Consider the following 12268-nt stretch of genomic DNA (forward strand, 5'->3'; position numbering starts at 1 on the left):
CTCGAATAACCCGGAGAAGCTGCGACTAGAGTTCGGTGGTTTTGTCCATTGGACAAGTAGTGAACTCTACCTATTTTAACCTACAAGTTTAAGTCCAGCCCCGGGAGGAGCTCGAATTGGATACTGAAGGAAATTATGCAAATTTAAATAAACATTTACATCATTGGACATTTTAACATTCCCACGCGCGACATCATCGACTTCGATTGGTTCGACATCCAGCTGTCGCGCAACCAATGAAATTACGACGAATCGCATATTTTTCTCATATAAAGAGGTGCGAATCGCGTGTCTTCGGCATTCTTTGGAGAAAACCTCCAGGAAAAGCGGAAGCGAAACTAACGGAAAAGCGGAAGAAAAACTAACAAGCGAAGATGAACAAGTTCCTGTTTATAGTCGTCGTTATGGGTAAGGTTTATAAAGTATCTTTCGACGTACTTTATAATAGTTTTATATGGTCGAACCCGCGACAATGGCTACCTCGCGGCAATGGACATCCCTAAACGGTAGCGTTTTTACGGAAACATTTTTCTAAGAAGAATGAGTAGAAAATAATCTACAAATTCGCTAATTTTAAACGTTTCCTTGGGTGGCCGCTGTTCACGGGTTTAGCTTTATTTGAAATTAATTGCAATTAAGATTAATATATATTTTTTCAGGGATTATTTTGTTAGAAAGTAGCGAAGGTCGTTACGCGAAAATCAAAGGACGTGATAAATATAACTTGAAACGAAGACAGTTAACATCTACTCTGGTATCAATATTTATGGATTACATTAAAAATGCGTTTGAAAATATAGTTTATCAGATGATGAAAGATAGAAAATTGAAGAAAACTCCATGACTGGAATTAAAGGAGGTCTGGACCCATGTAATTTTATTCATTTATTATAGAATAAAATCACTTTAATTTTAAAATATTTATACGATAATTACTATTTACAAGGTCTGTTCAAAAAGTATCGGACCTTTTTATTTTCCGCGTAAACCAATGATGCGAGAGAGGCCTTCTTCGGTGGAGTTGTGGAGGGGACAGTCATGCACAGCCCTGAATTTTTTCCCGCCTGCAGGAAGCGTCAGTCGTTGGCAATCGGCGTATGAGTGAGGTCATGTAGTGCGCTCTCGTCGGATTTCACTAAGCTGGAAAATGACTGAACAACGTGAGCAGCGATATTACATCAAATTTTGCCAAAAACCTTGGCGATACCCGAGTGTAAACCATTCGCAAGATTCAGCAGGCTTTCGGGGACGATCCTCGAGGCCAAAAAAAGCGCGGCAGGTCCGCAGCAATATCAAAGGTCATGTTGACAGTTTTTTCGACTCTCGTGGGGTGGTGTGTCGTGAGTACGCACCACAAGGCCAAACCATCGCAAAGGAGTACTACCAGGAGGTCCTTCGTCGTCTTTCCGATACAGTGCGATGCAAACGATGGGATCTGTGGTCGATCAAAACTTGGCAGCTCCATCGTGATAACGCATCCGCCCATTCTGCGCATCTGATTCGGGCTTTCGTCGCCAAACACAATACTCCTGTGGTTCGTCACGCTCCGTACTCTCTCCACATGGCTCCGTGTGACCTTTGGCTATTTCTCAAGCTGAAAATGCCGCTAAAAGGAACCCAAATTTAGTCGAGAGAAGACATCATGCGAAATGCGACGGACCGGCTGATAACCATTCCAAAAGATGCGTTCCAGCAGTGTTTCCAGCAATGGCAGGAACGCTGGGAGAAGTGTATACATTACCAAGGAGACTACTTTGAAGGGGATTAGGGTTTTGTACCTCAAAGTCAATAAATTTATTTTTGCCGACCAAAGGTCCGATACTTTTTGAACAGACCTTGTACTTCCGTTTATAAGCGTTAAATACCTCCTAATAAATACATTTTTATTGAAATTTCTAAATATATTACAAAATTTTGACTGTTGTTTTGTGGAAAACGGGCAAAATGCTACTTATAATATATTCAGATATAATTTTACTTTAAAATATTTGCAGTTTGACTCCGAGGTGGACCGATTATCGGCGATCTTCCGTCTTCGCTTCTTTAACATCCGTTGGATCGTCCGAAAAGATTTGTAATTTGAATATTCAAATATGAATAAAGAACATTTGAACTGGAGATTATTCTGGCTTTGATTATGATTTGATCCTTGTATTAATTTCTGATTCGAGATGCAATAACAACACAATCCTAAGGATTTTGTCACCGACTGAATTGTGACTGTTAACTCCGTACGCGAGTCTCGGGCGCCGGAAATGACCCACTCTAATGCGCATTTAAACGTTAATTAAATAACAATTTATTTAGCTAAGTTAGAACTATTTTACAAGGGCATAAAACGGTGGAAGAGTCTATTCCTACCAGCGCGTCAAACAGAGAGAAAACACACAGTTTCGGACGCGAGTTGATAAATACCAGAACGGTTAGTTGCGGTCCCGATTTCTCGAAAACAGAAGGCTTAGTCCGGGTCGAGAAGGGTCTCGTTTCGTCGGTACTCGGTCCTCCGGAGGAGCGGTAGAAGTTTAACACGCATGATTTAGGCAGACGAACTCTGTGTCGTCGTCTGTCCTCTTGTCTTTTATTCGGAGTTCTCCCCCTGCCAATCTAAATGCTCACTTTTGGTAAAGTTGTCGGTTGCTCCAATCCGCGATTTTTTTCTCTATTTCCCTCAATAAGTAGTGTCACTCACCGAGGAAGTGCTATTCGTTGGAGAATTTTATAAAGTTCCTTGACTGCATTTGTGAAATGGAATACTTCTCCCCTTTATTTTTTTGACAGAAAAAAAAAAAATTGAAATCGCCGAATTTACTTTAACCTGGGTTGTCACAGAATGACGCAATACAATACTTGGGCAATTCGTCCGGGGATGTTTCCCGGAAGAACTTACAACAGATTATGCCTAATTAGCAAATTAACGAAGATGTCTAAAGTAGATTTACCGGGCAACAGAACTATAAGCAGTAACGCGAACAGCGAATGTAAGCTCGTTGATTAAGAGGTGGTTTTCATTTTTCCTTTTTAGTCGGGATGGTCTATGGACTTTGCGTATGTGGCTGGTGGTTTTCGGAGGCAGAAAAAGACAAATATTTCGCAAAGAAACCGTTCATTTTTTTCCAACATCGCTTACGAGGTCCCAGATGTCGCTGTCCCCTCGGTTGGGTGTCTCTAGGTGTTTTCGTCTTGCGGCGATAGAGCTCCGGGGCCGTGGCGAGAAAGAGTTCGGCGTAGAAAAGATGCAATGGATAGAGGTGAGTTAGGCACTTTGTAGCGGAAGCGCGGAAGGGAGAGAACGACGACCAAAAAGAAGAATTTTCTAGAGGCAGCCTGTTTGTCCTCGACGGCGGAGGTTTTACAATTCTTTCGTGATTGATTCGTTTGTAATTCCCTTCCCCGCTCCTCTATCGGTCTCTTACCTGTCCCTAGGTGAAAATTGAGACCAGTTTAGGTGGCGAGAAAGGTCTGCCCAGCGGTTTATTCGACTCCATCCTATCGATTCTGATCGCGCTTTATCGACGATTAAGACACCTATGCTCATTTTTAAATTCTCGTTTCGTAAGGTTTAAATAATTCCCCTTTAAATTTTCTTTTATTCTGAAATTTTGTTTCCCCCTTTATTCTTTTTGAGCGACCATGTCGAAGTCCGGTGTCGCAGACTCGACACATACATTACTTGTTTTCTCGATGGTTAATAACTTAATAAATTTTACATTCCTTTTTTTGGATTATTTCCGGGGTCTCACACGAAGGGTCCAGCTCGTTTTACGAATATTAGTTTGGTTGGTTTGGTATGTTTGTGCGACAATGCGCGAAGCGCCGCCCCTATGCTTCTGCACCGCGAGACCGCGTTTGCGATGACTAAATCGTCAGGACTGATACTACTGTGTCTTTTAGGCGGACACAGAAAACTCGGTGCCCACCTTTACGCGCGAGCGATCGTGTTGTAGGCGCTTGGACTCGGAATGGAAATGGACTGGAAGAAGTGTACGCTACTACCTATTTAACGATTCACAATACCCGTTTATTTACATAGCAATAATATACAGAAGTTGGTTAAGACGCTTAGCTAGCGCTAATTTTGTATAACAATTATAGTAAAAACTAACCCTTATCATTAATATCGCGGGACCCTGATCTCGAGAGAGAGTGTGTGTGTCCCTTTTGGAATCTCAGAATCGGCGGATCGATGTACAGTACTCCTGGTCCCCTAGGTTCGAGAGAAGCTTGGACGAATGAAAGTTTTTTGATGTCTCGAGAATGGCAGAAGATGGGCGACGGCTTGAGCAGTGTGCAAAAGGGACCGGCGAGCGCACCAGTTTACGGAACTATAGATAACGGCGAATGACGATTGTCATCGATCCCCTCGTGGGTTTTTCCCATAACCTTATAAGGAATTATCATACGTCGAGGCCAATAGTTGAATTTCGATCGTTTGTTCCGGGTGACACATTCGATGTGTCACCTTAAACAAGGAAGCCAGTCCGTGGGAAAAGTTTTAATCATATCCTTTATGATTTTTTTCATTCTCCTTTTCTTTTCAAATCCGGACTGTCAGTGCTAACTTACAACCGACTACCAATGCTTAGTGGTTTTAGACACTGGGCACGTTCTTTTTAAACTCTTTCCGCCCTGTGGGCACTAGGAGTGCCTCTTTTTGCAAGCCCATTATGGGTTCGGCCAGGCCCACAATGGGGCTGCCGGGAGGTGAGGGACGGGGCCTGACATATCCGAAGGGACCACCTCCCGAAAAATTCCTGGGGATTTTTCGACCCGTTCGGATTTGAGCCCGGGTCCCCCAGAGAGGTTGGCTTTGACCGTTCGGCCATCCGGCCGCGGACACTGGGCAATGGTGAGCGAGTGTTGTCGGTTCGGTGATTGTGGGGTATTTGAAGACGCTCTTTGTTTTGAAAGAAAAATTTATTCTGACGACTTTTCACGACAAGAATAATTTTTAAAATGAACAAAAGAAATCGCCCAGAAATAGACGAACACAAGTTGTTAATTGTAACAACGGTAAAAGCAGTTTGGACAGTCATCCGTTTCTCTTCGGCAGTTCTCGTAAGCGCCTTTAAAATTTGTTTTTGTAATTACTGTATTTTGTATTTTGTCGATTGCGTTGTACCAAACATTTCGTGTTATCCGATTATATTCGGCTCGATTACCTTGGATAATCCTGTCTCTACTGTGCGTCGAGAGAAGACACGATTTATTTTTACTTTCCCAGCCGTTATATTGGATGACCATGATTAAAGTACAGGCGTTTCGAGCTCGATTGTACCAAATCTGTTCGACCAAAAACCTCGACCAAAGTCGGTGAACGTATTATTCAGACCGTGGAATTTCGACTTTGGTAATAAAAGTTTTATTTCAAATTTTTGCCACTAGGCGGAAAATGGGGCTATACGCGGAACTAGTATGCATATTCGTACTCACGAATACCAAATTATACAAATTCCAGTCAACTGACATTATTAAATTCGCTTATCAATAAGACCGACTTGACGTTGGAGTTATGGTTACTTAAAGGGCTTGGTTTACCATGCACACGATGGAGAGTTCGGCGAATTTTAATCATCGATTATTTATCAGATGTTGTTAAGACCCACGAAAACACTGCGGAAGTTATCACAAGAGGACAAACATGAGTTAAGGAAAAGCTTTACAGTAAAAACTAAAGTTCCTTCCTTACAAAGTGACGTTTGTGCAGGTGTGAAAACTTGCAGATTATGAGAAAAGGTGGACATATTGCGAGCGGTTCCAAGTTAGAACATGGAGAAATTGAGGTGCTCGACAGGACTTTCTTTACGGACGAGGCTTGCTTTACGTTATCAATTCACATAATCCTATGCACCCACACGGAGTGTACGAGACGCCGTTGCACAAGGCCACGTGTAGTTTTCCGGATTTTCTCCAGAGTTGTAATACCTATGTGCCAGTTTTCTATGGCTCACCCGGGAGGCATCCTCCCTGTCAGATCGCCCACACGTCGCATTGCCTTATATAAATAAACCAAACCAAACCCTACTTTCAACAAGACGGTGCAACTTCTCACGCAGCTAGGAGTTCAATAATACTATTGCATCACACCTTCGGGAAGAAGATAATTTCGAAAGGAGTTAGGCTACTACGATTTCCAGGTGTGGCAACACCAGACTTCTTCTGTGGAGCAGCAATAGGATTTGTGTTAAAGAAACAAGTTCCAAATCTTGCACGGACAGAAAAAAGTCACGTGTCTCTTCACTACTCCTCATTATTAAGCATATTTTAATTAATCCAGCTTAAAACAACAGGAGGAGTCTGATTGTGTCTAGAAAACGGAGGACATCTCGGCACCTCAGGTAATAAAGTCAAAGAAGAATTTCCTGCGAATCCGAGGGGACATGACGAAAGCAAATATACAGAGCGTCAAACTGAAGTTTATTAAAATCCGTGGCGACTGTTTCGACGCGTGGATTGTTTATGACGTCATTACTTCGTTTCCGGAAGTCTCTGCCAACGTGGAGCTACTTTACGATTACACTGTATAATAAGTTATGAATTAATATTTATTAATTATAATATTATTGATGCTTCTTTAATATTAGATAACAGTATAAAATATGAAATTGTGAAACCTGGATTATGTGATTTTTCAGACAACATCGGAGGCCAGGAACTAACCGAGGCAGGGACCAGCGGCCTCACCCCGTCCTCACCAACGTCAGCAACAGACTAGACGGCGTCGCCTCTTTCGAAGGTGAGTGTCTGTTTTCTTCGCTTTTTACGTCGGCAGTTAAGCTTAGTTCACACCGAGCGTATATCGGAAGCGGCCATTTTCTTTTCGAGATGACTTTTTCGCTCGCTTGAAAATGATCGGCTGCTTAAAATTCGCAATCGCTTTACGCTTTTGGTCGTACGAGTCAATTTCGCTAAGCGAATAAAAATCGCTTTTCTCATTGGCTTTCGAAATTCGCTCAGTATATACTTTAAGCCGGAAGTGGTTAGCGAGTTTAGAAGCGGTTTCTATCGCTCGCGATAGTTTTAGACGATCCGATTTTGGGGGTATATCTCGTGAAGTGTCGCCCGTAGGGGCGACCTTTCACGAGATATACCCCCAAAATCGTAGACATTTTTTGATCGCGTAAGGGGGTCTACCGTTTGGGGGTTTCCTCCCTCACCGGTCCTAGAATCATGCCCGTAATTCTGTATTAGTTATATAATTCCGTTTTATATGAATTCCATGTTGTACGAGTCACTTAGATTTTACAAATACGTGAGCCGTTCACAGCCCGGCACACGTATTTGTAAAATCTAAGTGACTCGTACTACATGGAATTTATATAAAACGGAATTATCAACAGTGTTATAGGGGGGTCGACTGTATATAAATTAGTCCTTAAAATTTTCTTAATTCATTAATTTAATGAAGTACAGTAAAACCTGTGTAAGCCGGAATCGCGCGGTAACGAATATTTTTTCCGGTTTGGACAGGTTTAATTGTATTACACATTTAAAACAGTGTTTAAAGTAAGACCCAGAATTAACGAGAGGGTTGACTTGTAAATTAATTTGATTTGAATGATGTTAGATTGTGTGTTAGGATAATTAAATTCGTAATTAAAATTAAAAAGATAAATAATTATAATTGTACAACAGCATTTAATTANTTTACGGACTACGGCTGATTGAAAGGTTTTCTTCCATAAAATTAATCGATTCTACACTAATCCGACTCAACATTTCCAAAATACGTATATTTTTTCGTAGTTTTATAGGAATCGTAATTATAGGGACCGTAATTATAAGGGGGTCGACTGTATACCTATCATACAACGTAGTGATATATGGGAGATTTACTTTACCAGACGATACTGTCACTTCGCGCATGCTCAGTTTCGCTATTTTGTAAACAGACGATATTTTTTTTTTGTAAAAAAAAATTTTTTTATTTCGATTGTTATCTTACATTTTATTTTTTGTTAAGATAGTATTTAAATTAAAAAAATGTTTTCGCAAATAAAATAAAACGTAAAAACATAAATAATAAAGTAACACTGTACATAGGGGAAAGTGGTGCTAGATGAGGTAAGACGGAGACGTCTGTTTATTCTTGGTTTACGCGCTTTCGTCTAGCTGTTATTTGGAAAACTAAATGTCAACCTCAAAAGGGATCGCGGGAAGAGAGAACGTCCGAATCGCTCTCTTTGTTTGGAAGTAAGACAATGTTTCGGCAATACTTCGTCTAATTTTACTCCCGCTACAGTTTTTACAAAGTAAGTATCATTGCGAACTTTTACATTACCTTTTAGATGAAGATATTATGGTATTCGAAGTAACCTTTAAGACTGTAATTGTTTAGTTTTCAAATAATGTTTGACCTGTGATAAACCCCTTCTTACCCCACGGGTGGGACAAGATGGCGCATTTACATGTAATTTTAAAATATTAAATTTTCTTGTTTTTAAAAACGTTTTTGAAAAATTAAATTTTGTATTGTATATTATCAAATGTTGAAGTTGCTGAAAATAGAAAAATTATCGTTGTCATCTTATGACTTTTCAAAACTGTAGGGAACCCGTTCTTAATCAGAGGATTCCGCCCCGTCGGTTCGTCACACCAACTAAAACAGCCCAATCTTTCCACAAAATAAAATACTTTATTTCACTCTCGGGGACCACTACTTCGCACTCCCCCTCCTTCTCGTGTCCCCAACTCCTCTCTCATCTCATTCTTCCCGCGCTTTTCTCCCCCGTGTTTTATGGCCCTTCTGTCACCGCGTGTGGGTGTGTTGCATCCGTTCCGGCGAAACCGCGGGAGAGGAAGGGCGAGGAGGTCCGACACAAACCTTAATTAACGTTCTCATCTTGCCCCACCTTTCCCTACTGTATAAATTCATTACAATTAGATATGATTTAAAAGTGGAATATTTCGTTTTCTGTAAAAAGATCATTTTTAAACTTATTATTTTATATATTCGAAAAAATGATATAGAATCATCAATGACAACGAATTTAAAACTAGTTCGCTGCACTGTATTGCGGTGCCTCTAGCCAGCAGCAGAATTCATGCCTCAACGTGCACTTTTCATACTGACTGCAAACACGGGTCGACTTTATTTCAAAACTAAACAATTTCGGTCTTAAAGGTTACTTCGAATACCGTAATATCTTCGTCTAAAAGATAATATAAAAGTTCGCAATGATGCTTACTTTATAGCGGGCGTAAAATTAGACGAAGTATTGCCGAAACATGGAAAACTGTCTTACTTCCAAACAAAGAGAGCGATTCGGACGTTCTCTCGTCCCGTGATCCCTTTTGAGGTTGACATTTAGTTCCCCAAATAACAGCTAGATGAGACGTCCCCGTCTAACCCCATGGCCACATCTTGCACCACCTTCTCCTACCAGTTAATTAAAGAAAAGATCAGACACTACAAAAACTATTCGGATATCCAACGCCAAGCGAAAAAAGGAAGTGGAGAAAGTAAGTTAATAGTTAATAAGACAACTAAAGAAATTCCAAAATTAATAACTAATATATTGAAACTAGGAGTAGAATACAATATGCCACTAATTGATAAAGCAATTGATGTAGTTTCCGTAATTGATAAAGCCTTAAATCAAAAGAAGGGGATAGAAGAAATATAAAACACCAAATAAAAGGAGACATTAAAAAATTAGATAAAAGATTTTAAAAAGTGAGATAATGTTAACAGGAAGGAGTGGAAATTTGTATTCAGAAAAGTGTATAATATTGAAAAATCTCTATAAATTAAAAATAATTCCTTATTCAAATTATTCGATAAAAAACAATGATGAGTTATTAAGAAAAATAATGCAAGTAAAGATAAAAGGTTATTAAAATAGCGTGAAAACAGACAAAGGCTGGTAGAACGATGCTTCGAGGATTGGTAAAACGGAGCGGTTTGTGTTTAGCAAAAGAGGTCAGTTTGTATAGTACAATGTGAATCATTTAAATGTTGTATTGTTTTGTACTATCTATACGTTTTCTCCTAATTTAGATCTATATTAGCTGAAGAGGGGTGCAAAAGAAACAAAAATTTGCATTCGAAATGCATAGTAATAAATACTAACGTTTTGTAAACTTTAGTATTGTTTCGTATTGTTGCAGTTGCATTTTATCAGAGACAAAACAACGGTTATCTAATTTATCTTAATCTTTACAGATTTAATTTTTTAAGACGTTGCTTTAAAACACCTCTAAGATCGACGTCGACCATCGTCAAACGTTTGACAAAAAACAAAGACGAAACCAACTATTCTGGGCAGAAACTCTATCGGTCGTTTATTCGTCCCAATTATTTACATAAAGGAAAAAAAGATTAATGAAAATACGGGCAAAGTTAAAGACGAGTGTCTTGGTCGATTAGATTACGATATAATAAACGAATTGAAAGATCATTCTGCCGAAAACTTCTTAAAAGGTATGTTTTCATTTTATATTTATATGATAATAGATATCTCATCACCTGGAACTCAGTAAAACTATATTTTAACATTAAAAACAGGCATTCTTACATTAGTTATAAAAAAAAACAACGTTAAAATCCTAATATATAACGACACAAGTTAATCAAATCTGAATAATATATATGACAAATTATAGGGAACGTTCGCACATTTTTGCATAGTAAATCTTTCTTTCACTGTCACAAGCAAAGGTGGCCAAGACCAAGTTGTACACAGCTGCTTCTTAATGCTGTCTTTATGTTCCTCGATTCTAGTGTTCAAAGATCTATACGATCTAAGCCTTTCTCAAACTCTTTCGTAATGCCTTTGCGTCGTATGAGACATCGAAGCCGTCCAAAAATCACCGCTACACCGAAAATTCTTAACACATCGAGCCTTTTTATAGCGTGAGGTAGTGATTCTAAGGCATTCTGGAGGCTTTATCTGGCCTACTGTCATTTCACCAGGCCCGCAATTATAATTTGTAAGAAGCCACGTCACTGTAGTGTCGAGTGGAGAAACAACCCAATGCCAGTAGTTGGTCGAGGGTTGGTCGAGCTAGACACGTGGAATTTACCACGTTTTCTTCACCTAAATAGCGACCAGCTTCCTATAGAAGAAAGTCCGGAGGCACATGGCCGAAGTACCCCTCCCCGTGTAAACGTTTACCCACGTAAATTGCCTTCTTCCGTCTTACAATCCAATTTTAAAAGTATCAATAAGTATAAAAATTTAATTTTTTCTAATTGGATTTATCGAACTAAATACAAAAGCAGAATTTTTTAATATTCTTACAATAAATTTATATCACATTTTAAAGGAATTATAGGTATTCAAAAGATGAAAATAAACAAATTGCGATTATAATAAAGGAGACACGAGGATAAACAAGCGATTCTCCAATGCGACTCCGACACGTGTTAAGTAATACATCAGTGTCGAGCCGGAGAGTTTGAACTTTGACACTATCGCTAATATATACAATATGACTACTTAAACCGAGTCGAGAAAAGAGGACGTTTGACAAACAGAAAACATCGCGTTCCATCGTTAACTTCTAAACTGTCTAAAGAAAGGAAATAACAAGCTAAAATACGAGCGCAGGTCTCATACTTCCATCAACGTCTACCGGTGAAAGTCCAGAGATGGTGTCGGGTTAACTCTCTAACACAGACCTTTCACGTGACCCGAACCGATCTTATTTCCAAATAGTAACAAGGGAACGAACCAATCAGAAAACAACGAGAGGGAGTAAGAACCAATCGGAAAAAAAAATTCGTAATGATATCTTCTAAATATCCAGAACATCAATGTCAAACAACAGATTCTTTCTAATTTCTGCCGACTAAACGAGCAGTGTCCTTCTGATAGACTGATACGACATTCATATGACGCAAGTCGATCTGTCACTTCATCCTCACCGTCCACTGAACACTGTGACTTTTCGTCCACCAGCCGAATTTACGTTGCCACTGCCCGGGTCGAAGTTATTGCACAATAACTTCGACCCGGAGGTGACTCTCCTTTATTCCCCAACCGAAAGCCTCGGAAATCAATCTAGAAGTCGACCGACATCGTCCTGCATCGAGTCTCTTCACTCTCCGGCCCCCCTGGGCCTCGGAAATCAATCTAGAAGTCGACCGACATCGTCCTGCATCAAGTCTCTTCACTCTCCGGTCCCCCCTGGGCCTCGGAAATCAATCTAGAAGTCGACCGACATCGTCCTGCGTCGAGTCTCTTCACTCTCCGGCCCCCGTAAGCCTCGGAAATCAATCTAGAAGTCGACCGACATCGTCCTGCGTCGAGTCTCTTCACTCTCCGGC

The 12268-nt window shown here is 40.0% G+C and overlaps 2 long non-coding RNA genes across 7 annotated transcripts in view; both read left to right on the forward strand.

The window, feature by feature from the left end:
- The first annotated feature begins 289 nt into the window (after positions 1-289).
- LOC111620496 lies at positions 290-2140 on the forward strand. Its single transcript, XR_002755923.1, has 3 exons — positions 290-408; positions 660-859; positions 1995-2140. It is a non-coding gene; the product is annotated as an uncharacterized LOC111620496 (long non-coding RNA).
- A 2380-nt stretch (positions 2141-4520) lies between these two features.
- The window catches only part of LOC111620880, a 38868-nt gene continuing 31120 nt past the window's right edge, over positions 4521-12268 (forward strand). Inside the window, exons 1-3 of one of the 6 annotated variants that reach the window (XR_002755976.1) lie at positions 4521-6733; positions 10163-10420; positions 11266-12086. This is a non-coding gene — a long non-coding RNA (uncharacterized LOC111620880). Of the gene's footprint in view, positions 6734-10162; positions 12087-12268 lie in introns of those variants that run through there. The other 5 variants (XR_002755974.1, XR_002755972.1, XR_002755971.1 and 2 more) reach the window with 5 other exon arrangements.

Source organism: Centruroides sculpturatus, unplaced genomic scaffold, assembly GCF_000671375.1.
Source record: "Centruroides sculpturatus isolate CEXI.00-Female unplaced genomic scaffold, Cexi_2.0 scaffold74, whole genome shotgun sequence".
Classification (NCBI taxonomy): domain Eukaryota; kingdom Metazoa; phylum Arthropoda; class Arachnida; order Scorpiones; family Buthidae; genus Centruroides; species Centruroides sculpturatus.